At 40.6% G+C, this 25,059-nt stretch overlaps 1 protein-coding gene across 1 annotated transcript in view; it reads right to left on the reverse strand.

Annotated features, from left to right (window-relative positions):
• Nucleotides 1–25,059, reverse strand: part of PARD3B (par-3 family cell polarity regulator beta) — a 1,008,697-nt gene that overhangs the window by 58,787 nt on the left and 924,851 nt on the right. The gene's annotated exons all lie outside the window — the stretch shown is intronic.

The raw sequence follows: 25,059 nt of genomic DNA on the forward strand, positions 1-25,059 counted from the left end.
AAATAGCTGCGAATTGAGGGTAGGAATTTGCAGATAGAGGATTGCCAAAGAGAAACTAATTATAAGTTGTAGCTAGGTCCTTAGGAAGTCAAGCCACTTTAGGAGGGAGTGAAGTGAAAGAGAACCGGCACAGGCATTTATAAGCTCATTTCTCATTTTACTTGGTGTGCACTAAGACTCAGAAATGTTCCTGCTTCCAGCACTCCTTATTAGGTAATTTCCCTCATCATAAAAAAATAAGGTCAGCAGCTTTGATCCAATTAATTTTTTTAAAGAAGCCCTTTATCCCACTTGGTATCAAGCAGGTTTTTTTTTTTTTTTTTTAATGTAATGACCTAAATATATGTCTGATAGAAATAATTTTGACTTGAGCCATAAAGGAAACCTAGTCTTTTCCAAAACAATGTAATGTTAGAACTTATGCTTAGATTTGGGGCATATTTATCTTTCTCTACTAATAAAGCTCAGGAAGAGAAACTTCAGAGAGCTTATTCAAAAACAACCAGAGAGGCCTATGCTTGGTGTACCTTGTGGTGGTGATCCTGTTTGGCTGGCTTATGACAGCCTCTGACGGCCTATCAGGAGGGTCTGGTGTAGGCGGAATGTTGAATTAAGATGCTTTTAGTCCATGGGAGTTCTCCCAATTTCATTCACTCAATGCCTGCTGGCTGGGATGTTAAGAGCCTTGTTAATATAAAGCTATTAGTCTTTTCTCTACAAAAGCAAGGAGCTTGCTGGTTACATTCAGGGTTCCTTAAATTAGTATGTATTTCTAGCTCAGTATTGCTGGAATCAGCAGTTTCACAAAGCAATATACCAAAGAGGCCATTTAACCCCCGATTTCTCCCATTTGCAGATTAATGGCAGAGGGGAAGATTTAATGCCCTTTCAAACATGTTTTAACAATTCATTACAAATAAAAGAATAAATCACACAAGATTTTCTGTAAATGTCTGATGATAAAAAGTGGAAACAATTCAAAATTAACATGTTTCCCAGTTCCCACAGGTTGGGACACGTTTTTGCCAATGTTGTCATTTATGTCCCCTAAGTCAATTTTCCTGAGGAAGTTTAAAAGCTGCTGTGACGGAAATGTGCTGCAAAGTTGCAGTCTGGCTGATTCACCTCTACACAACATCCTCATTTACAAATAGGTCCTGCTCGGATCCATTACACAGAAGTGCGTTTCATGCTGCCAGACCCATCATAAGATTAAGATGCAAAGTATAAAAATTTCGATGCCATTTTAGGAAACACGCCTTTCATTTCAAGTTGGTAACATGACAGATATTTTTAAGCAGTTTCCAGAAGCTTTCTTTTAATTACATTCCTCTTACTTAGCTATAGGTCTGGCTTGAAGATTTTTGAAGGAAACAACATGATGAAAATGTCTAAAGAAGTTTGGAACTTGTCTTTGAGCATCTAATATGAAGACATTGTGCTGAAATGCTACATATTTGGAGCAAAACTCACCATACTTCATTTAAACAAAAAGAAACTAATCAAAATAGGTTGTAAATGATTTCTCTTCGGCAACGTGAAGTATATTATGCTGGAGATATGTATTCAGAAATATGCTGTCTAGAGAAGCAAAAGTACACACACTCTTTCAAACCATTATTTCTGAAGTGTTTATTTTCTCTAATTTAATTTCAGTAATTTTGTCAAATAACTGGGTATTCAGTTTATAGACTAGTTTAGAACATCTGCTAGTTTAGAAAATACAGCAAATAAAAATATTTTAAAAAATAACTCTTGGGGAAGCCTTTTAACCATTCTGTGCCTATATTTTCCTCCCTTGGAAAATGCTAGAGTAAAAATAAATTCTTAAAGTCCCTTCTAACTTATGTACATTTATAAAAGTTATCTTGCATATAGTTTCCACATTAAGTTAACTGCTTCCACCTCATTAATATGGTAACCCTACATCTGTAACATAATTATTTTAAAGGTGAATGACAAAGAAAGCAAAGTAATCTGGAACATTATAAAATTATAACACATTCATTGGGATTTCAGCATTCAGTCTTATGCTAGCATGACCCAAGTACTAGCCATATGTACACCGGGCCATGGCGTCTTGATAACCTGAATTATCTCTCTTCTGATTGTCTTCAGAGAAAATAAAATCAGACATCTCCTGCCCAGCTCTGTTTGTGCCTGGTCCTAAGATACAGTTACCATAGAAACTATGATTATGGATACAATTTTACAAATTTGGCTTCATCTATCAGATGCACTTTGCATGTGAGTGAGTGTGTGTGTGTGTGTGTGTGCGCGCACATGTGCATATGTGTCTTGCCAGTGAGCGTGAAGAGCATACTCTGGCTCTACATCTTTAATTAAAGAGCCAGACACCATCTCATTTCCTTTCCCCATCTGTCCACCTACAGATAGAGATATTGCAACACTGGCTGAAATCTAAACTTTTACTTGAGAGAAGGCAATTTCTGATGAAAAGAATGAAGAGAAGGTGTTAGGAAAAACATTACCCTAATAAATCTGTTTACCTGTCCTATATTTTCTAGGAATGGAGTAAACAGGAATTTAGTGGAGTCTCAGTCAGTAATATTAATCACCAGCAGCTAGTATCCAGTATTTATTGAATTTGGTTTTGACTCATTTCTTGGATGTTATGTGTGAGTTATTTATGCCTCAGCTGTTTTATTTTTAAAAATATTTTACTTATTTATTTATTTATTTATTTATTTATTTATTTATTTATTATTGAGAGCGCGAGCAGGGTAGGGGTGGAGGGAGAGAGAGAGACAGAGAGAGAGAATCTCAAGCAGACTCCATGCTGAGCACGAAGCCTGATGCAGGGTTCGATCCCACAATCCTGAGATCATGACCTGAGCGGAAAACAAGAGTCAGATGCTCAATCAACTGAGCCACCCAGGCGCCCCTGTTTTATTTTTATTATACTCTGTGACAGTCAGTGTTCTTTACTCATTTTAAAAGAAAAAAGTTGACCCTCAAAATATGCCAAATCATAAAATGATGTAACAGTTTATTCATACTATTTCTTATGAGTTCATACTATCTCTTTTAACTAATAGGTCTTACAAAGGATATTTAGTGATGAAAGCTCTCTAGTATACTTAAAATATACTTGCATTTATAAAGACCAAACAATGTAAACATACGTAAAATTTCAAGCTTCTCATAATGTTTTGTTTTCCTCGTTCAGTCCGTGGGCAGGTTCCAGTCACTCCCATTACTAGAAAAAAGATGACTAGAAAGAAATGACTTTCTGCAACACTGTGCGATCCGTATCATGAGCTAGAATTAATGCTATCATTTCCATTTCTGCCTCACGTTACACACGAGAGAAGGAGAGTTCAGATAAAGTTAAAGAAATGTGCCAAAAGTTCATACAGTGGCAAGGCCAAGATGTGAACTCAGTCCACTCTCAATGGCGCTCATAGGTTGGCAGTGATCATTCTAGTTACTATAGCTCTAGTTCCCAAACAAAGAACAGAGACAAAAGACTTGAACGTTCAGATGAGCTTATGGGTATGGGGGCAGTGGGGTGGGATATGTGAAAACACGACCGTCTGCAAGCATTTTATGGCTGAGTAATACTCCATTGTATATATATATACTACATCTTCTTTATCCACTCATCAATTGATGGGCACTTGGGCTGTTTCCATAATTTGGCTATTGTAGTTAATGCTGCTATAAACATCGGGGTGCATGTATCCCTCTGAATTAGTAATTTTGTATTCTTTGGGTAAATACCTAGGATTGTGATTGATGGATTATAGGGTAGTTCTATTTTTAACTTTTTAAGGACCCTCCATACCGTTTTCCACATTGGCTGCACCAGTTTGCACTTCTGCCAACAGTGCAAGAGGGTTCCCTTTTTTCCCCATCCTTGCCAATACCTGTTTTGTTTCTCATGTTGTTGATTTTAGTCATTCTGACAGGTGTGAGGTGATATCTCATTGTAGTTTTGATTTGCATTTCCCTGATGATCAGTGATGTTGAGCATCTTTTCATGTGTTAGTTGGCCATCTCTGTGTCTTTGGAAAAATGTCTGTTCATGTCTTCTGACCATTTTTTAGTTGGATTATTCATTTTTTGGGTGTTAAGTTTTAAAAGTTTTTTTTATATATTTTGGATACTAACCCTTTATCAGATATGTCATTTTCAAATAGCTTCTCCTATTCTGTAGGTTGCCTTTTAGCTTTGTTGATTGTTATGGTCATGGTCATCACAGCCAGACCACTGAACTCCAGTTTTCGGGAATAGTTACTGCATATAGCTGGAGGACTGATATATGCCTATATGTTAACTTTTGGTACACCAAAAGTAAGTTTTAGTAAAAAATTATGTTTTATAAACAAGAACAGGCTGTATAATGTACAGGTTTTTTTTTTTTCAGTATTCATGCACGGTGTCAGTCTATTAATTTCGTTTACACAAGACAAGTGAGCTTCATTGGAGTTGGGACAATTTTGCTTTCTCGAGCCACTGCATTCTCAAAGCCTGACATATCACCTTGTTCATGAATATTTACTGAGTTCATAAAACAGACGTCTCACACATCTACTCAGTGGCACTTAACAGAGAGAATCAGCTTCCATAATGGCTAGCTATCTTTTTGAACATGACCTGTTAAATAACACAACATGTATCATCAACATTTTTTTTTAAAGATTTTATTTATTTATTTGACAGAGAGACACAACGAGAGAGGGAACACAAGCAGGGGAGAGTGGGAGAGGGAGAAGCAGGCTTCCTGCTGAGCAGGGAGCCTGATGCGGGGCTCCATCCCAGGACCTTGGGACCATGATCAGAGCCGAAGGCAGATGCTTAAACAACTGAGCCACCCAGGCGCCCCATCAACATTTTTTTAAGGAGGTTTTTATGGCATCTGTCCATTAAGTCTTATTAAGACTGCCATTCTCAAGCTCTTTTGTTTACATAGTTCTGATTTTTCCCTTTCCCTTAAAAATAATTTTTAAAACATACATTCTAACAATTTAGATTTAAACTTGGATCTGGCATGTAAGTCAAACCATTAGGAACCTCAGTTGTGTAATTGCTTAGAGTGAGGGAAGATTCCTAAGAGCTGAAAATAGTAGCATAGTAGGAGAACCTTACATGGTAGGACAGATTGCTGTGTCCACTGGGCCCAGCTACTGTGGATCTGACAAAATAACCTGACCATGCTACCATTAATGCTGAAATCACACACACGTTAGTCTGAAATTTGTATTAACCAAGTTAGTTTGCAACTGACTATTGTATCAGCAGAGTTCAAGTTCTAGGAAGATGAATGAAGACAAGAGGAGGAGAAAAAGAGAATTAAACAAATGACATTCTGAAAATCGATGTTCTTGTGTCAAAACCTGGTTTGAAAAACCAAACCCCCATGTCCATTTAATGATTTTTTTTCTTTCTTTCTTTCAGATTTATTTATTTATTTATTTGAGAGAGAGACAGAGAGAGAGAGAGAGAGAGAGAAGCCGACTCCCTGCTGAGCAGAGAGCCCAACATGGGGCTCAATCCCAGGACCCTGAGATCATGATCTGAGCTGAAGGCAGACGCTTATCTGACTGAGCCGCCCAGGTGTCCCCATTTAATGATTTTCTATTAACTAGTAGATAAAAGTTTTCAGTAACCTGTAGCGACCGAATTTTCCAGCTTTATCTCATCTCTCTCACACATATTCAATGACTTGATCCCGCTGGATATTTTATAGCTCCTGAACATGCACTTTGGTGCCCGTTCCAGAATGCTGGCTCCTGCAGTTTTGGTAACTCTTCCCATGGTCAGGTCAGTGCCCTAAACATATCAAGGGCTTAATAAATACTTACTGTGTGAATGAATATAGCAACAAATGTTGCTCTGATTGGTTGTATTTACTGACTGTGAAGGGACAAGAATAGGCAAAAGTAGGAGTAGATAAGAAAAACAGATTCTGTAGAAGGTGGTGAGAACATCAAAACAGTGGTGAACAGAGGAGGGAGCCTTGAAAGAGGGGTGTCGATGGAAAGAGAAATAAAAACCCGGAGAAACAAAGAAGTGTTGTAAAAGAGAAAGGGAACAATGGAAGGAAATAAGCTAGGCTATTGCAATCTGTTCTAATTTTTAGTATACAGATACTTCCTGCCCTGAGTAGCTCTCCATTCATCAAACTCTTGGGATCATTCTGAACACTCCCTACGTTTACCAGGCTGGTAATAAAACTTTGCTGGTCTGGTGAGATGTATATATATATATATATATATATATATATATATATATATATGTAGCATCTTGCTCTCAAAGTCTTTAAAATGTGATTTTTTTCCAAGTCAACATTTAAAGTTGGATTTGATAGAATCATTTAATTGGGTATTGATTCATCTACACAGAACTCATTACTGAATTCTTCAATTTCACCAACAAAATTCCCTTCCAAATTATCTTTTATAAGCTGGAAGTCCAAGTGCTCTGAAAACTTTGCCAAATAAAAAGCTTTTAGGTTTCTAGTGCTGGCTGGACACAAACCCGTGGAAGAGTGTTGAAGAATAATGCATGCCTGCCAACTGCCAGATATGATTGCTTTTCGCATAGTTAATGTCATTCTTGCTGTTCGAGTACCATTCCCATCCTCTAATAATTTCCATTAATAGAGGAAGTTTCTGCAATAATTTTTGCATCCTGAACAACCACCGTGGCTTCCATAGACCTTTTAATCAAAATAATGGCAATGAGTGAAAAGGGGACAGTTGGAGATATTGCTATAACCCTGGGTTGCATTTGCTTCATCATTGTTTTCAATCTCCAAAGCCTGTCCAGAGAGCTCATCGTGTTATTATGTCAATTAGACCTTGGTGTTTTGATTTCAATAGCACTGAACTATACGAATTTATACTATGAAGAGAAGAGTGTATAAAGCGAGTATATTGGGCAACCCATCTACTCCCAAAAAACTCTTAAAAGAGAGTGTTTTTAAAAAAGCAACAACAAAAGATGAGCAGATGCAAATAGAAGCTCAAGTCCTGTAAAATATGATAATTGTATAATACTTCAAGCTGAAGCTTCCAGTAGCGGAAGTGATAGACCAGCTGCAAATCATGCCCCTCAACCTGCCAGTTCACACTGTTTTTTATTATGATGTTGCAAAATCAAGAACTCCGTTCAGGATATAAAATTATGCAAATATACCGAGAGCAACAACAACAACAAAAATCAGCCCAAGTTTCTTATACGAGCCAAGAAATGAATGTAGCATAATGGCAGAGTGGCAGTCTCCCCTACCAGGGAGGGGTGCCATAGCTGTGGCTAATGGGGTCTAGAAATGCCGTCCTGGACTTACCCTCTAAGCTGAATACTGATATTTAAATGAGGAACAAGGGCACAAGGAGACCAGCGCCGAGAGTCTCCCCTCTGTTCCTGAGCAGGTTTGCAAATTGTGAGTCTCCGCCAGAGCCTCCTTCTCTGCCTTAGATGCTTTGAAAACACCTCTAACCTCACTGGGCCTCATCATGATGCCACTTGAGCAGGAATCACTTGCTCTGGACAGTGACCTGGGGTGAGGTGGTGGCTTCAGCTTTGGAGACTGTGTTCAGTGACCTGATTAAAGCTTGCAAGCCAGGTCCCTATGTTCCTGAGGAGATAGTACAGAAACAATGCTTGTGCATGGGTTTTAATAGCCATTGTGAACATAAAACACAGCTGGTCATTGATTATAACAGCTGTGCTTCCACTTGGTGAAAAATCTGGTGGAGATGCAGGCGAGGACAGGGCCAGGAGCATGGGCTGGCTTTGGGGCTTGGATGCACGGGCACCCAACCATGCAGCCAGCAGCATGCACACAGGCTTCCTCTAGAGGCCGAGCCCTAAGGGGTCAATGCCAATTTGCAAACTATCTGTCATTTCCAAAAAGTGCTCACTGTCTAGTTCCTACATACATGTAGGATGAACGATATGTCACTACATATGATACTCATAAAGGATGTTGCAATGATCAAAGTCTGTGCTCCTACATTATCTGACACATCCATGCCACTCCTTGACCAGGAAAAAGGCAGGTGTTACAAATTCCTTGTAAGACTCTTTTGTTTAAAGAGAGAGGCACAATGGGAAGATGATCCTGAAGAGCACCACTGTTCCTACAGAGCCCCGGGTCCCTCCATCCTAACTGGAAAGTGACTTGCTTGCGGAGTTTCTAACTGGACACTGAGTGGCGTGGTCTCTGGCCCGCACAAGGGGCTAGCACTGAGGTTAGGAGTGCTTCTTCCAGACAAGACTGGCTGGGCTCGATTCTCATCACCCACCCACTGTGTAACTTTGAGCAAGGTCACTTCTGAGCCTCGGTCTTCTCCCCTCATTGATCTCAGTTTTCATCATGAATGTGGTTAATAATAGTACCTACCTCAAATGGTGGTTGTGTGGATTAAATGGTCCGACGCATGTAAACTACAAAGTATGTATCATCCATATAGAGTGTACTTATATGTTCAGTCAATCTGAGTCGTTGCCAATGCTGCTGCAGTTACCTGGAATCTGATCTGTCTTTTAGTAAGGAAAACACCTGGAGAGATTTTTTTTTTTTCCCGTTCTGTTGAGTTTATTTCTATGAACCTCTGCCTAGCCCTGGCTAAGCCAATGGAAGCTTCTTCAGTGATACTGTTCTAAAAACAGTCCTGGGAAAGAGAGTGAAGAGAGAAAAAAAGAGGGTGGTGGGGGAGAGGGAGAGAGAAGAGAGAGAGAGGGAGGAGGGTGGGAGAGAGAGAGAGAGAGGTTAAGGGTGGGGTCAAGGGAGGGGGAGAGAGAGAGCAATAGGAAAGGAGGGAGGGAAAGAGGGAAGGATGAGGGGGGGAGGGAGAGGGGGGAGAGAGAGAGAGAATTCTTACTTTCTCTCATAAAAGAGCCTATTTTCTGTGCTTTTTATATACAAGATGAATAGCTGGAATGATATGACATATTTAAAAGATGATATAGGTATCATCAGACACACACGTCTGTGTGTACACATGTATGCATGTACATGTAGGTGTGATGTATGTATGTGGGTTTATGTAGACACAGACACACACAATCATCTTACTTTGGTTCACAGAAACGACTCAATGCCTAGAATAAAGCTTAAACTCCCCAATGTGATATCCACAGTTTCACAGTCTACTGTGGTCATCATCGTTGTCACCCTCCTCCCCTGCCTCATCTTTGCAGCCCCACTTCCTGCCACTTCGCCCTGCATACACCTTCCAAACCGCGGGTCTTTTCCTGACCCCCATGTACCTGCACACTTTCTCGTCCCGCTCATCTCGTCCTTTGCCCTTCCCACCACCGCCCTGGGAAACTCTTCTGACAGAACTATTCACTTCCTATTTTCTAAGAGCCTAGAGTATATCTTTTAAATAGTTACTTAGAGTATTATCTTACAACGATCTTTTATGATGGTGTTTATTAACACTTGTTGTCCAGCACGTTTCATGCTCACTAAATGTTGGATGATTAAAAGAATGAGCCATTTAAATGAAAAAAGTAATCTTGAAGGGGAGACATAACACAGGCAAGCAGAGAAACACATAATCCTAAACTAACCAGAGAAAACAAACTTGAATTAACCTAGTTGGCCTACCTCAAGAGGCTATTCACAACTGAATACAGTGCTCCAATTCATGGGGAACATTAATTCCACTGCATGGAGTGAAGTCAAGAAACAATCTTCATTGTGATTTAGGCATTTAACAGTACAGATGTGAAGCGTGCATTTTATTACATTATTGAACTGTTTGGGATCCAACATAAGTACCAGTACCCCTACTGAGTGAGTGGGGAGCGCATAATAGCTGGGTCCCTTCCCAGGGCAGAAGGGGCTCTGGGTACCAGTAGGAAGTGAGCCCACCTTCACCTGCTGACCTCAGTCATTCTGTTAGAAGTCCTACCACACTCTTTCGGTGGCTTTTCCTAAATGAGTGCAATCCCAGGGTTAGGGCCACATTGTGGAAGAAGGCCCTAGATGCCTTTCTTTCAGAGAAGCCAAGATTCAGAATCTGAAGGGAAGCATCATGGAGCAGGAGGTCAGCAGACGGGAGAAAGAAAAAGAAAAAAAAGAAAAGAAACCAACACTCGACATGATTCTCTCCGGGTGAAGAAACAAAATTCCAACTTTGGCAGCTAAGCATTTGAAATGCTAGTTGAGTGCCGTTTAGATGACGTCCCGTATTTCAGAAGAAAAACGTTTATCTACTTAATTGAGGGAGTACTCATTGTGCCCCAGTACAGTATGAAGGTTGAGCAGAAATCAGCACCTATTTATTATCTATGACTGCTTTTTACTGTTTCTGTGGGCTCAGTTGGGGAATCGTGAGGTGATTTATAAACTTTAGTCTAATTCTTCTAACATCCCTCAGATGTAGTCAAAAGGATAAACAGGGATCTCGACTCATCAGTGTAATGAAATTAAGAAAGTGAAAATTTAGGATGAATTTTACAAGGAACTTACTATGGTGTAATCCATTAGGATGAAGGATAATTTCCCAAGGGGGGGTTGATCTGTGTGTTAGAAAATGTATAACGTCCATTCATAATGTATTTGTGACAGACGTAATGCCATGTCCGTCTATAAATCAGATTTGCCTTCTGTGCAAAGCCCCAGAGTCCTTCTTACTGAAGGTTATCCTCATGGGCACTGACCTGAGAGGATTTAAAATCCAAAGGGCCCAATTACTAAAAATCCTCCATCATCTAATTGGACTTTGGTATGGAAAATAATACCAGTATTAATCCAAGTCACTTGGAAGGAAGTAGAGAGAGTTTCATCTCCCGATTCTGTCATTTGGTCCAGTATAGTCTAGGGACTGGGTCTCTTTGAGCATCTTCCCCAAGGGCCATGGGGAACTCATGATGGGAACTCACTTTTACTCTGCAGACAGCAAAACTACATAAATTATGCTAGCAATCCACAAATGAGTTACTGACCATATGAGGAACACTGAATTTAAGCTTTGGAAGTTCACAGGGGAAACATCATTTTCAATTTGAGGGTCATCCACTGGGAGCAACTCATCCAAACAAAGAATGGAGTAGAATCATCTGTCCTTAGGATCAGAGACCAGAGACCATAACTCAAAGAGCAGCAAAATGCGAGTGGGAGCAGGAGAACTCAATGCTTTGGAAAGAATAGGCATGTAGCCCTTTTCATGCCATTCCTGAGCATAGGAGCACAGCCATAGGAGCATGTGGTTTGAAAGTTAACCAAGTCGTTTTTTTAAAAGCTCAAAATTCAATTCAGCATGCAACAGTTTCAATGGTGCTCAACTCAGTTACCAGCCACCACCCTTGCTCTACCTTGCCATTCTTACTCAATGGGACTTCAATTACCTTCCCATAGTAAATACCTTTAAAAATCCCCAATTGCCCAGATATTCATGGAAAGCACACTGCAAGAACCTACAAAAAAGAGAACAATCTTATTAAAGGTTTTTAGGTCCACTCCAATTTTCATTAGGCTTGCTGCCAAGTTTTTTTATTATTTATTTATTTATTTATTGCCGAGTTTTTATTAGACTCACCCTGATTGCGCCTCAACCTACCCTGTGGTTTAACACAATATAGCACCATTGGGCATGTTTACCGTCAGAAAGGATAACATACCAGGAAATGCAATTTGGGCTAAAATTCTCTGCAGCAAAGGCCCCAGAGAAAAATGACCCAACACTGCAATGTGTTTCTAATGGCTAATTTCTGAGTCATGGAAATCTGGGATCCTTCAAACATGGGAGCCTGGCTGTTGCGTGAGGAGTTATAGCAAAGAAAGGGTGGCCAGGGCTACCTGGTACAAAAGAGGTAATTGTGCAGGTGGTGGAGTGGACTCACCTATCTCTAGGGATGGGAACACTTTCACTGGGTAAAGTCTTCAATCTCTTGTTCTTTAAAATACGTGAATTAAAGAGACCCATTAAATCAGGTCCTGTATCAGTATTTTCAGAGACTTCTGAAGCAAATATATTTCTTTTTATGTTACACATATCCCAATAGTAGCAGTGGTATTGTATGAACGGAATGCTAGTGTTCAGTTTGAACAGAATAGTTACTTACAAGTTGCAATGAACCACACTGGCCATGCTTTGTGTAACCAATAACAGAGTTGCAAGCTACTGTTAGTATGTATCTCAAAGGATAGTTTAGTTTTGAATTGTCCTATGACATCTTTAGGCATGGAAAAAGTACCACAGTAAGGAGTCTTAGACCATGGCTCTGCCCCTATCTCTATCTGTGGATGGGGGCCATTCTGAGGAACAGTTATACAAGGTTGGAGCCCGTATGAAAGGAAAGGCAGGCCTTAGATATGTGTGATGTGCATGCTCAGTGGCTTTGACTACTTCCTCTTTCCATCACCCATGGAATTTAGAGGTGGCTGCATTCCATGGTACTGCCGGTAGTAACCTCAGAAGGAAGCAGAGAAAATGTGATGATGGGGGCGATATGTCTGCATGCTAGCCACGGAGCTAGGAAATAATGCATGGCGGAACTCCAGTCTCATCTGCACGCAACCTCTGCAGAGTGGAAAACTCCTGTGTCACGATTAGGAACAAATCTGTCTGTAGAATGGCCTCTGGCATAGATAACCTGGAGCGAAATCATAGGTCATCTCTCCTGAAAATCATTTGTCTTAGGTGGCTCTTCAAAAGAAAAGAGCAAACTACACCCATTGCCAACCCTTTATACTCTTTTCTAAGCAAGAGTAGGATGCATTGTATGTGCATCTTAGAAAATCAGAAATAACAGTCATCAGGGAGGATGGGTAAGTAGCGGACTTAATAATTTGGCTCCTAAAGATTCCTGCGGTTTTGAACTAGTTAACCTCTCTGCTTTGTTCCCTCCCCCTCCCCCTTGTTCCCACTGGTCCAGCCGTGCTGGCTTCCTCACTGCTGCTCCCACATGCCCGGCACCTTGCTCACGGCTTTCCTGCTCACATTGCCCTCTTCCCTGGCAGGTGCTTCAGATGGCCACATGCTTTTGTCCCTCACTTTGTGTCCCTGCTTAAATGTCCCCTATTCAGAGAAGCTTTCCCTGACCGCCATATATCAAACAGCACACTTCGCCCGGCTACGTGTTCTAGCCCCTTAGCACAGCTGTATATTTCTTTGTGGAAATCATCATGGCACGATACTGACTCTTCACTTACTTACTGTCTCTCTCTCTCTCCTCAAAAACGTAAGCTCCATGAGGACTTTGTTTGCTTTCCTCATTGCCTAGACCAGTGCTTGGAAGACATTCAATAAGTTAATATTTGCAGGGCGCCTGGTGGCTCATTTGGTTAAGTGTCCGACTCTTGGTTTTGGGTCAAGTTGTGATCTCGAGGTCCTGGGATCGAGCCCCATGTGGGGCTCTGCACTCAGCTTGGAGTCTGCTGGAGATCATCTCCCTCTCGTTCTCCCTCTGCTCCTCTGCCTGCTCGCTTGCGCACACACACACTTCCCCTCTCCAGTAAATAAATCAAATCTTTAAATCAATATTTGCTTAAGTGAAATAGTTAAAAATCACTTTTCTACACACTCACTTCTTCTCTTGTTACCTTCCTTTCTCGTTGTTTTCTTTCCATTTTTTCTTCTTTCCTTCTCTTTCCAAACAATAAATGCACGGAGTGTTGCAATGTAAGAAGTCTTCGTAAATGCCTTTTAGATGTCTGTTAGAAGTGGCTGGTTGTCTAGTGATTCCCTTTTTTGTCTCTTAGAACATTCGTCATTGAAATCTTTGTCTTCTTGTAATTTTAGTATTTGTTTTCTTAAATTTGAAAATGATTCTGGTCACGTGGGAGTGATTTAATTAACTGTTAACGTTTTGTTATTGATTTTGAAATTGGGTGACGAATGATCTTTTTTAAAATGTGTATTTTTAAGTTAACCTGAAAAAAGTCTCCGGCCATAAGCTTAATTCTTATGTATGATAAAAGGTGACGGGGTAGAGTAGTGAGACAAGTCAGGAAGGTGATGAGAAAGGGTTTTTATTTCCAACATTCATTATTTTGAATTAACCTATGAAAACTTTCACACACAGAGATCTAGTGACTAGGAGAATAAAATAAGTCACTTAAAGCTCTGTTTAGAGTACGCACTTCATTTATTTGTCTTCTGTCATCAAAGTATAGAATAGCATATCCAGGCACTGGAGTGTTCCTCACGCTTCAGTCTCACTGCTGAATTGTTTTATTTATGATTGTTGCTTTCCCTCCGCCTTCCTTTGCGGGAAGAGAATACAAAAATTAAAATGTATAAATTCAAAATATCCACATCTTAAAGAGAATATGTCTAATATTTTCCTTGAGTGAAAAAAGAGGGATGGACATATTTTGCTTTCCTTTCTTTGCAGTGAAAGTTGAAACAGTGATTTTGTGTTATTATAACACTCATCGTTTCTCCCTCTAATTTGGATGGTTTTTAATAAAGCTCGATTGATTCCACTGAAAGGAATTCCTCCTGGCAAGAGCAGAACACACACACTGATTGCTAAATATGCAGCAATTATCATATTCAGCAGCACACTTTAATATCTTATTTATAGATGTATCTATCTGTAATTTGCTTTAATTAAGTTGCATTGATTTTAATGACAGGAGCGATCCTCAGACAAGGGGCTGGTGTCATATGCCCCTATGAGTCTTGGTCTATCAATCACTCTCTAAGATGTGGTCCTGTGCCTCTGTGACCTTCTTTAGGCTCCAGGCAAGCCAATCCCAAGGAAGTGAAATTTCAGAGAAAGTCTCAAAGTGTGGACACATCAGAATTTATCCCACTGATCAGAGGATGGTAAAAACTGAGCGGTAGCTTGGTGGAATGAAAGCGGCAGCTGAACTTTAAAATGGCCTCCCTCATGTATAGTGTCCTCACCAGCCCCGGCTCACTTTATTTTCGCAACCACTTTCTCTCAAGTGTGGCTAGCAACAGCATTTGGCCACTCCAGTAACTCAGCCTTTTTTTTTTTTTTTTCCCTCCCTGCATTTCCAATAACACCAGACAGCTCTCAGAAGGATCTTGGGACCTGAGGTATTTTTGAATTCTTGATTATTTTTCACACCCCCTCCTGGTGAAAGTTCTGGGAAAACTGGAAGCAAGAACTTATAACAGTTTGCCTTTCACAACACCCATGTTCAAAAGCAAAGGGACTCGCTGGCTCAACACAACACAAAGAAACATGAAGATAGCAAGTATATTTTTAAAGGCTCTAAAATATTATCCATCATGACCAGAAACGATTTCTCTTTCTTTTTTAATGGATGAAGAAGTAAGCACTGCCTCTATAAATCTTTGCACCTCAGAAGGTGCCAACATTAATTTTGTATAAATTATCCATGTTAGAATGCCAAGGCATGATCACAAAGGAAAACTCAGAAGACAGTTATGCCAGTGCATTCACAGGTTCTGGTCACCATTTTTCACTCACTGATTATTGCTACAAGTGTTGATTAATAGTGGTGCTCACGCTGCTAGAATGCATTTCCCTGGAGGCGAAGAAAACATTCAAGAAAAAAAAAAAAAACAGAAAGAAGAAAAGATAATAATCAACCCATCCTTCCGCTTCTCCGTAATAACCCTGCAGAGGGTGTGCAAATCATGGCTCCTGATGATCTCTGTTAGCAGCTTCTGAGCCATTTCACTAAAAAGATCATCCATATGCATCAGATCACCGATTTGTCAATCAGTTTATAAGGCAATTAAATGCTCCCTGGTCTCCCCTCCTTCCCCCTTTGGGAAAGTATAAAGTGATATAAACAGCAGGGCTCCGAGAGCAGTGTTAGGACATCTCACACCTGGTCCCTCTCCTGCCTCTTTGTGTCCTGTCTGAATTGTGGGAGAAAGCTTCCATGACAATAATGTGCAAGACTGGAATTTACCAAGGCTGATTAGCTTAGGACTTATTTTTCTCTCATCAGTAATGCCATACCTCTTATCCACGGAGGGAAACTATGAATTGGATTTAGAGAGTGAGAACATTTCTTAATAAATGCAGTATGACAGGAGATATGAAAAACGCAGGTGAGACTACTGCAGGGGAGGCTGGTATGACTGGGCTGTGCTACTTCAGACCCTGTTCAGACCTTAGCTGGACGAGCGATGGATCTTGAAGGCTATCCGTTCCTCTTTGTCCAGTTCAATACGATCATTTCCCGCCTCATGTTTCTCTCTCTGGGTGGCTTTTCCCATCTTTTCTGTGCTGTGTTTTTGTTCTTCTAACTCTTAATTGTTTCTAATGAGGAGCAGACAAGGGATGGCTACATTCACAGTTCCCTTCTTGATTTAAGTGGAAGACTAATTAGTATAAATTATGGCAAAAGAACTGCAGTCCCATAAGTTGGAAGAAGAAAAGCAAGGGAATTTACAGTATTATATCTTCTTGCACGGAATATGCAATTTATGCAATCTTCCACATGGAATCGGGTTTAAGTTCATTTTGGCTTTTCCATAAATTCTTTTACACCAGTCATGGTCAACATCAATATTGAAATCTCACCTTTGGATCATAACCCTTCTACTTTGACATCTCATCCTTCACCCACCTCCATCCTGGCCCTTTGCTAGTGATCCTGCACTCTATAATTACTTTACGATTCTTATCTAGATGACTCATGCCTCTGACTTACAGCCCTTCTTTCTTCCCGATTTCATCCAGCATGGGTCTCTGTGTGGCCAACTGGGAAGACATTTTTCTTCACGTTGTCTCTCAGTGGAAATATGGGAAACATCTTGTTGGAGATTACGGAAGAAAGGAAGTCACCTCAGCTCCTATCCCTCTAGCCACCCACAGGGCAGAGACTTTTGGGGCTACCATGAATCTCTATCTTGACTCTAGCTCTCATTCTTTGGGAAACTGCAATAGTCCTTAAGGAATTGAATGTTTCCTTTTGTAAGGAGGAAAGAGAAGTTCAAAGATTAAAACAAAAACAAACAAACAAACAAACAAACAAAGAAACAAAGAAACCCTTACCTAAATCTGGTGGGACACTTTCAAACTTTGGGTCATATGATCTGGGTTCAAAGCTAATGATGTGCTTGTCAGCAATCATGTAACCTTTCTGGGCCTCGGTTTTCTCCTGTATAAAAATGGGTTCCTGTCTTTGTTGAAGTGCTTAATATGACAATGATAATGTCTTTCAAAATTTATGGCAGTATATAAAGTATCATATATACATATATGAGATGTTACTATGAAGACAACATTGCACATGCACATTACTATGAAGACAATAATGCACAAAAAAAAGACCCCATGAGAGCGTGTTTTTGCTTAGGTGATCACAATGCTGCTAAATTCTCACTCTATTTTCTCACTTTATTTGGTCATGCAGAGACAAGCCAGGCCCCGAGACTACAGAGTAAGTGGAGGAAACAAACCAGAAAGGCTTCCACAGACGGGCAGCCGCATAGGCAAGCACACCCTTGCCATCTCGGACCAGTGCTTCCATTTGGAGCTCCTCAGATGGGACGGTGCTGTAGGAAGACAGCGAATCCCTTGACAGTTATGTTAACAGAGTCACAATACTTAGCCAATGGCACTAACCAGAGCACGCTGCATTTGGAAGGAAGCAGACAAAGCAGAAAAGGGGAATATAAAAACAAGGAGAAAGTAATAAATTGATAAAATGTCTAAGCCATTTTAGAGCAACGACAAAATCCTTATTTTTGCTACAACCGAACGGCCTACTGAAAAGCGGCATTACACGTGAATGAAATCAATGCCTTTATGATGCTGGTATCTACTCCTCACCCCAAAGTCCTCAAATCCTGTTAACCCTCTTGTGGGTGGGTGTGAGTAGCAAAATACATGTCTCAAGCATATTCGGATATCTTTTCTCCCAAACTCCACAAGCAACTTAAATGTGGCAGAGAACTCGGTTTAATATTTAACAAGTTGCAGCTGTAAGGTCAGATGTGTACAGCAATTTCTTTCCATATGCTCTCGCATGCCATTCTTTTGCATCTTGTGTTGGAAATGTGCATACCCTACGGACAACATTTCTTCCTCTTCACAGCGCTGTTGGGTGGCACCTTCTTTGCCTGCTTATACCAAGTTGGCAGTTGGTAGAGGTTCTCTATGATCTGGTATTATCTTTCATTTGTGCTACCAGATGGATACCAGATGGGTAATTGTAGCCAGGGCCTCCTGCCCCAAGTCCACACTGGAGCCCATGGGCATGGACCTGTCAGTGAGCTGACTCTAAAATGGTGCCTCAAAGAAATACTCCTTAAAACTGTATGCATCTGTTCCCCTGCCCTAATGACCCTCAAAGAAAAAAATAATAATAATAACAAGGGAAGAAAGCAAGAAAGGAATCTTGTAGACAAGTTTTTCTTTAACTAGATGTTACATCTGTAAGAAGAAGGGAAAATAACCATAAAGGGCTTGTGGATGTCAAACTCATCTCTAGCTAATGGCACCTCTAAAAAGCCACCAGCTCAACTAGCCACATCAGTAGAAAAGTGAAGGATAATCAATATATTCCTTGTTGGTGATATCCGCACAATATAGACTCTCAATTCCAGAAGGGCAGCTTCTACATGACATGTTCCGAGGTAAAAAATGAAAAGGAAAAAAAGAGAAATCTAAGAGCTTTGAAAGGCCTCAGTGAGTCCTAGGGAAGAACACAGAGTAGAGATAAAAAGAAATGCACAGAATGGGAAAAACCTACAGTAAGAACTCATCCCTAATCTATTTCTCTTAAACTGATGCCGCGGTTGTCACTTATGACAAATTACATTTAAAAAAAATATCCTGACAGATCATCTGGTTGTTTCAAGTGTGTATTTCAGCAGTTCATTATGAAAGTTTATTTTCTAAATTAACTACAAATAAAGTGAAATCTTCCAACCATTCACTCACACAGTGCTGTCAGTGATTTTTTGCAGCAGACATCAAAGCATATTCCCTATCCATGCCTGGCTCTCTTCATGCAGAAGTTATCATAAACAGGTTATGTGTTCCCTTAGGTTACTATGGAAACACTTTCTTTTCAGGTCATCCACTTACAAAGGTAACATTTGCATTAAAATAGGTTGGAAGTTAATTTTTTTGAACACTCAAGTGGGGTCATGCCACCATATCCAGATCTATTATTTTAAAATCCATGAGCATACATTGATTTAATCTATAAAAAGACTTGAACGAGGTGCTCACCTTATAGGTTTAATTGCCTGCATGTCAGGTAGCTACTTGGACCACTGTAAAAGACACTAACCAAATTAACTTTTGTTGCAAAAGAAAATGTGACAGTGACCCACTAGCTGGCATTCCTCATTATGCTAATGTGTCGGATAGTTAAGTCTGTGTCATCGCTGACATAGAAGAGTCTGGAGATGAGAACACAGGTGTCAAAAGGTCTTTGTCTTTAGAGATTACTAGATGACCATGCCTTGGTTTACCCATTTGGGCCACCAAGATTTCAATTTGGCAAACATTTGTCTAAGGGCAGCAAAGCACTCGGGCTGGGCACAGAGTAGACTTAAAACATACAGAAGCTCTCAACTGAGTTGTGTGATGGCACCAGGTAGGATGTGATTAACTTTCACTTCCTGGCGCAGACAAGGAGTGGTTAGAGATGCCCCGACAGAAGAAGGGTGATGTGGTTGGAGCACCTGGGGAAGACTATGCAAAGGAGATTATTGTGACAGTGCAGATACACAAAATGTGGGCATACACTAACATATGGCATAATCCCGGGGGCTAATGGGACTTCTATGTAACCCATCTTCTGGATCACTCGTATAGACCACTCGTTAGTGATCATTGCTCGCTGTTTACGAGGAACTCTGTCCGAGTAAGAATCTCTGTGCACTGTGTACCATGAGGAATTTCTCCTCAAAAGCAACCAACCCATCTCTGACAGCATCATGCAGTCATCAGCGACTTGAGAAAGGTAGTGAGATGAAGCCTATGCTCTACAGTAGAGGGAACTAGACTTCATATCCATGGAATCTTGTGTGTTACTCCTAAGATGCTTACGGGAGTGTCTTGATCCTCCTCCGTTGCCCGAGAGAGATCCAGAGACAGGGTGCACAGTTCAACAAGAATTTATCAAGTATATCTTCTCCACAAGACCAGCATAATGGGATGCCAGAAGTGGAAAGAAGGAGGTAGAGGTGGAGGTTGCAACAGACTGTGATAAAGGGTATGTGTTGCACCTGCCCTTCCACATTGAAGCAGAGGCAAGAGGGGGTCTCAGGGCTGATCACCATAAGGTTCTCCATGGCAGAGGAGAAGTGAGTAGCCCTATCTTTAACTTCCCTGGTCAGTTATCACCACAGAGAAGACATACTTGGTATGCTAGCCAACCAAAACTGAAACATTAATGACTTGCTTTACCAGTGTCCTCAGACCACTGTCCACCTATATAAAAGAAGAAAGAGCTAGGCTCTTTTATCCTTTACTGACTTTGGTCACATAGTACAGAATCAAAAGCCTTACTGTAGTCAAAATGTTTTCCTATCTTTTTCCTGTCAGAGGACAAATAGTCTTCTAGAGAAAGATGGTAGGATGTACTGAGAAAATTTGTGCTAACCAATGTCCCTTGTCTCCCTGCAATGTGTGTGTGAGTGTATGTGTGTGTTTATGTTTCCAAATAGATGGTTTAATTATCTGCTCCATTATCTTTGTATCAGGCATATTTATCAATAAGAAATGAATGCCATCCTGGAAACTGATTTGTTCAAGGTAACTTTCATTGTAGTTATACTTGCATGTCTGATGATCGTTCTACACTTGTGCTGTCTTATTTATACCTCTTATTTGACTTCTCCACCATCTTGAAAGCCAAATAGAGTCTCAGTGGCCACTTGTATCCCTGAATGGAATTTACATAGAAAGGGATGTGGACATATGAGTACAAGAAACATTTAAAATTATTTTTCAATCACTACTCATTATTGATGAAGATTGGTCTCCCTCACTCCACACTACCCCCAGATGCTCTGTCTAAACAGTAGTGAACAAAGGCCACAATGTTGTACTTTGGGTGTTGCATACCTCAGGAATTTTAAACTAGACAAAACTACAATAATCATTAAAGATAAAGCAGTAAGCAGAAGTTCAGTGATACTCTTGTAAGTTTAAAACTTTTCCACGTCAATCAATTGAGCATCTTGCATGATTTTCCTCACTAGAATTAAAAAGGTAGTAATATGGAATGTGGCATCTGTCAAGTTTGTTTCCTAGTTAAAAATGGAAATATGGCTAGTCAGTAAGTGCTATAAACGGGAGACAAGCAGTTTGACATCAAAGTTGAGCTTGGTATCAAACTGGAGAGTCTCACTTATGGTACTGAAGCCCGTGAGATCCTGCAGGGTTTCTTTTTCTTTTTCTTTTTTTAAAGATTTTATTTATTTATTTGACAGAGAGAGAGAGAGACAGTGAGAGAGGGAACACAAGCAGGGGGAATGGGAGAGGGAGAAGCAGGCTTCCCGCAGAGCAGGGAGCCTGATGCGGGGCTCGATTCCAGGCACCCCTCCTGCAGGCTTTCTGACTGGCATGTTTCTGGGTACACACACTTAACCAACATTTAAGGACAGGAGGCCATCAAAGCCAAGCACTTTTTATAGAACTCTACCTTGCAATATTGGAATGAACTTTGCATCTGCCACCACTTCTGCTTTGAGGTCAAGATTGTGTCACCACCAGATAGAAGGGTAGCAGTTGAATGGGACAGGCCAGTGATAGCCACCTAAGGGTGTAGAAGCACACATCCACAAGCCTACAACCAACACCCAAGTGTAGCAAGGAGTACACAGTGGGACCGAGATAAGAAGATGGGTCTGAGAGGAGAGGAGAGATTAGACCAAACTGTGAGACGGAATCCATGTTCAAGATTGTCCATGATAGGATGGCAAGCACTTGGGATCAAATTGAAATGGGTGACCAATCCAGGGCAGGGAATTCCAATAGGAACACCATCTCTAAGTTTCTAGGGGTACCGGAGGTATCAGCCTCCATGGAAATCTGATCCTCATGAGGAGGCGGAACCCCAGACCCTGAGAGACAGGAGGTCATAAAAATCAAAGTAGGACTGGCTTGAGTCTAAGAAAACTTTTGAAAAAGGTTCCCACAGATTTCCCTTCACTTTCCCAGGATGGGCACAGATCATAAACCTATAGGAACCCAAGTAATGGTATTTGCAGGGGTAAAGGGCCCAGGGGCAGGGAGTCAGCCCTGCCCTTTTTGAAATTCTCATTAAGATGAAGCTGTCACCAAAATAGAGAGTGAATATCAGTTTGATGTGAGAAAGAACAAGCCTTCAGTAATGATGGGATTCATGTGTACCCATAGTGAGAATTTTCTATATTATAAATATGATTCTGTTATTAGATTATCATCCACACTACAGACCTCAGACTAGGAATTAATAAAGTCATGCAACCAGTGTATCTATGTCTGTGGCTGGAAATTAGAACAATGCAGCTTGACAGAGGCAATAAGATATTTATATATTCAGAGGTAACTGCATATCCGTAACACTTCGCATTACATTCTAATTATTTTTTACAACTTCAGTGTAAATAAGAAAACCCACAACTCGATCCTCTGAATTTCTGTGGCCCTTTTCGCCTTAGCCCTACTGAAGTTATGCTGACGGGCAACCAGAAAGCCGGCTCTCTTGCTGCATTTTGCAGCCTTTCCTTCCAATTTGGAAGTTTTACACCATGTCTCACTTTTGCAGGACCATTTAAAGAAAAATTAGGAGTTAGTGCAGGAGGGGGGAAAAAAGCCATCATATCTTCTAGTCATACAATTAGATATGCATTGTTTTACTGTGTGTGAATAAGTATAAGCTGCAGCTAGGAAAATGGCCTTTGTGATGCAATAAAACTGTCCTGGAGCTTGCTGTGATTCATCATGAAGAAATTCCTTCTTAAAGCGAGGTTAAGCGTTAAAATGGGTATTGAATTCTGGACTCAGTGACAATATGAGTGAGTGCATTTACCACTGCTCTCCCAGATTCCACTGAAATGGTCAGCAGCATCTATAGTAGGTGAAATGTGAACCAGAACTAGGTATTGAGGAGTATCTGCTAGAAACGGTGCCACAGACCAAGCTGAAAGGGGGACATGGCGCCCACTCACAACCAGTCTTGCTGGGGAGCTGGCGGAGGAAGCTGCAACTTTTCCTTTTGAGGTGAGGCTGGAGGGGAGGGTATAGGGCGGATGAGGAGACTAGCATGGAGATTTTCTTGTCTTTGGAGTGGCCGCCTTTCCAAAAGGTCCATCTGGAAAGCAGGGGGTCCTCAAGGTGGCGATAGCAGGGGAAGCAAATCTAAGCACTAGAAAGGGTTCCCTCTTGATTTGATGGGCAACATCATGAGGATGAAGGGTAGACACAGCCACAGGTAATACAGGATGGCAGGGCTGGGACAAACAAAAGTCAGGGCACAGAAAGACGACCCTTGCTCATGATTTCAGGGGAACCAACTGAGAAACTAAGCAGAAGCAAAGTTCTCCACCAGGTATTACGTGGGATTTTGGTTCCCTTCCTGTCTTTTCAAGCTGCCAAACCTCTAAACGGGAGGCATGGCTTTATATCAGCCAGGCCCATTGTTGAGGTTTGAGAGGACTTCTCCACAAACAGTTTGCTGTAAGGAGAGGAGAACCATCGAGACTTCCACCATCTTGTCTAAGGAACAACATCTATGCTTTCAAGTAAAGAAACAGAAAGAAACCAACACAAAACTGTTAACAGAAAGGACTCAGTAAGAACCTGGCAAAATGAATGAAAAGAGACCAACAGCTAGAATAATTTGGGTGAAAATTTGGAATATCATGAATAAAGAGAGACTCCCATAAGATCCAGATATGAAAACAGGTCACTTACGAAGAAGAAAAATCAGGTTGGCCTCAGAGTTCTTTTTCCTCGATATTAAAAACCAAAAGACAATGTAATGTCTAGGAAAAAAACCTTGGGAAGCAAGTATGTCAGTCATTTAACAAATATTTATTATATACCTCAAAGCACCAGGCATTGTTGTAAGTGTTGAGATTTATACATAAAGGATACTATCAGATTTCAAGGATTTAGAAATATACAAACTCCATATCCTTCCTGAAGTGAAATTACTCAAAAAGGTAAGCCTGTTAACAGTGAGATGAATCAAGATAAAGAACTCAGTGCTGGAGATGTTGTCGCAAAGAGGGGCTGGCATTAGACACAAAATGTAATCCCTGGATGCCACATAAAAAAATATTAAAAGAGAAGACATATAGTCTTCTTTAAAGACTGGATCTAAAACAGCACAGATTAAAAGTGTGAGGGAGGGCGCCTGGGTGGCTCAGTTGGTTGGGCGACTGCCTTCAGCTCAGGTCATGATCCTGGAGTCCCAGGATCGAGTCCCGCGTCGGGCTCCCTGCTCAGCGGGGAGTCTGCTTCTCCCTCTGACCCTTTTCCCTCTCGTGCTCTCTGTCTCTCATTCTCTCTCTCAAATAAATAAATAAAATCTTTAAAAAAAAAGTGTGGGGGAGCGTTGTGATGACATATAATCATGTCACTTTGTTCCTTTTACATGGAAGGAACTCAACAGAGATGATTTCATTCTTGATGTTGATAGAAAAAACAGGATAAAAATGTTTTTATAAAGTCTGTATGAGGGAAATTACTAAATAAAATAATCAAAGAAACTGTAGCACATGGGGAATAAAATAGGAAACAGAAAAAGGTGTACAAAACAGAAAGTCTAAACCAAAATGATGGAAGGAATAAGGATGACAGTTATGATAACAGATATAAATGAGCTAAACATTTCTTGGGAAGAAAAAGCCTCAGAATGAATCAAACATTACATTTCAACCTTTTCCAAGAGATAGATCTAAAAAATGATGTTGAAAGCCTCAGAAACATTTTGTTTCTGGGGACTTTAGCCTCATGTTCGTCTGTCTTTGACAGATCAAGGAAATGATAAATAAGCATATACAGTATTGGAAATAATATAATTAATAAGATTATTTTACCAATTCACACTTAAACATCTGAGATTTGCATGGGGATGGCTCTTATAAAAGCTTGCATTGGTGGTGTCTTCTTTTTGTTCTTTTCCTGAAAAACTGTCATTAAATTTGTAGTGTGTATAATGACTAT

The sequence above is a fragment of the Eumetopias jubatus genome, unplaced genomic scaffold, assembly GCF_037043125.1.
Source record: "Eumetopias jubatus isolate StellerSeaLion01/CBP00866 unplaced genomic scaffold, mEumJub1_p1.0 scaffold_3, whole genome shotgun sequence".
NCBI lineage: Eukaryota > Metazoa > Chordata > Mammalia > Carnivora > Otariidae > Eumetopias > Eumetopias jubatus.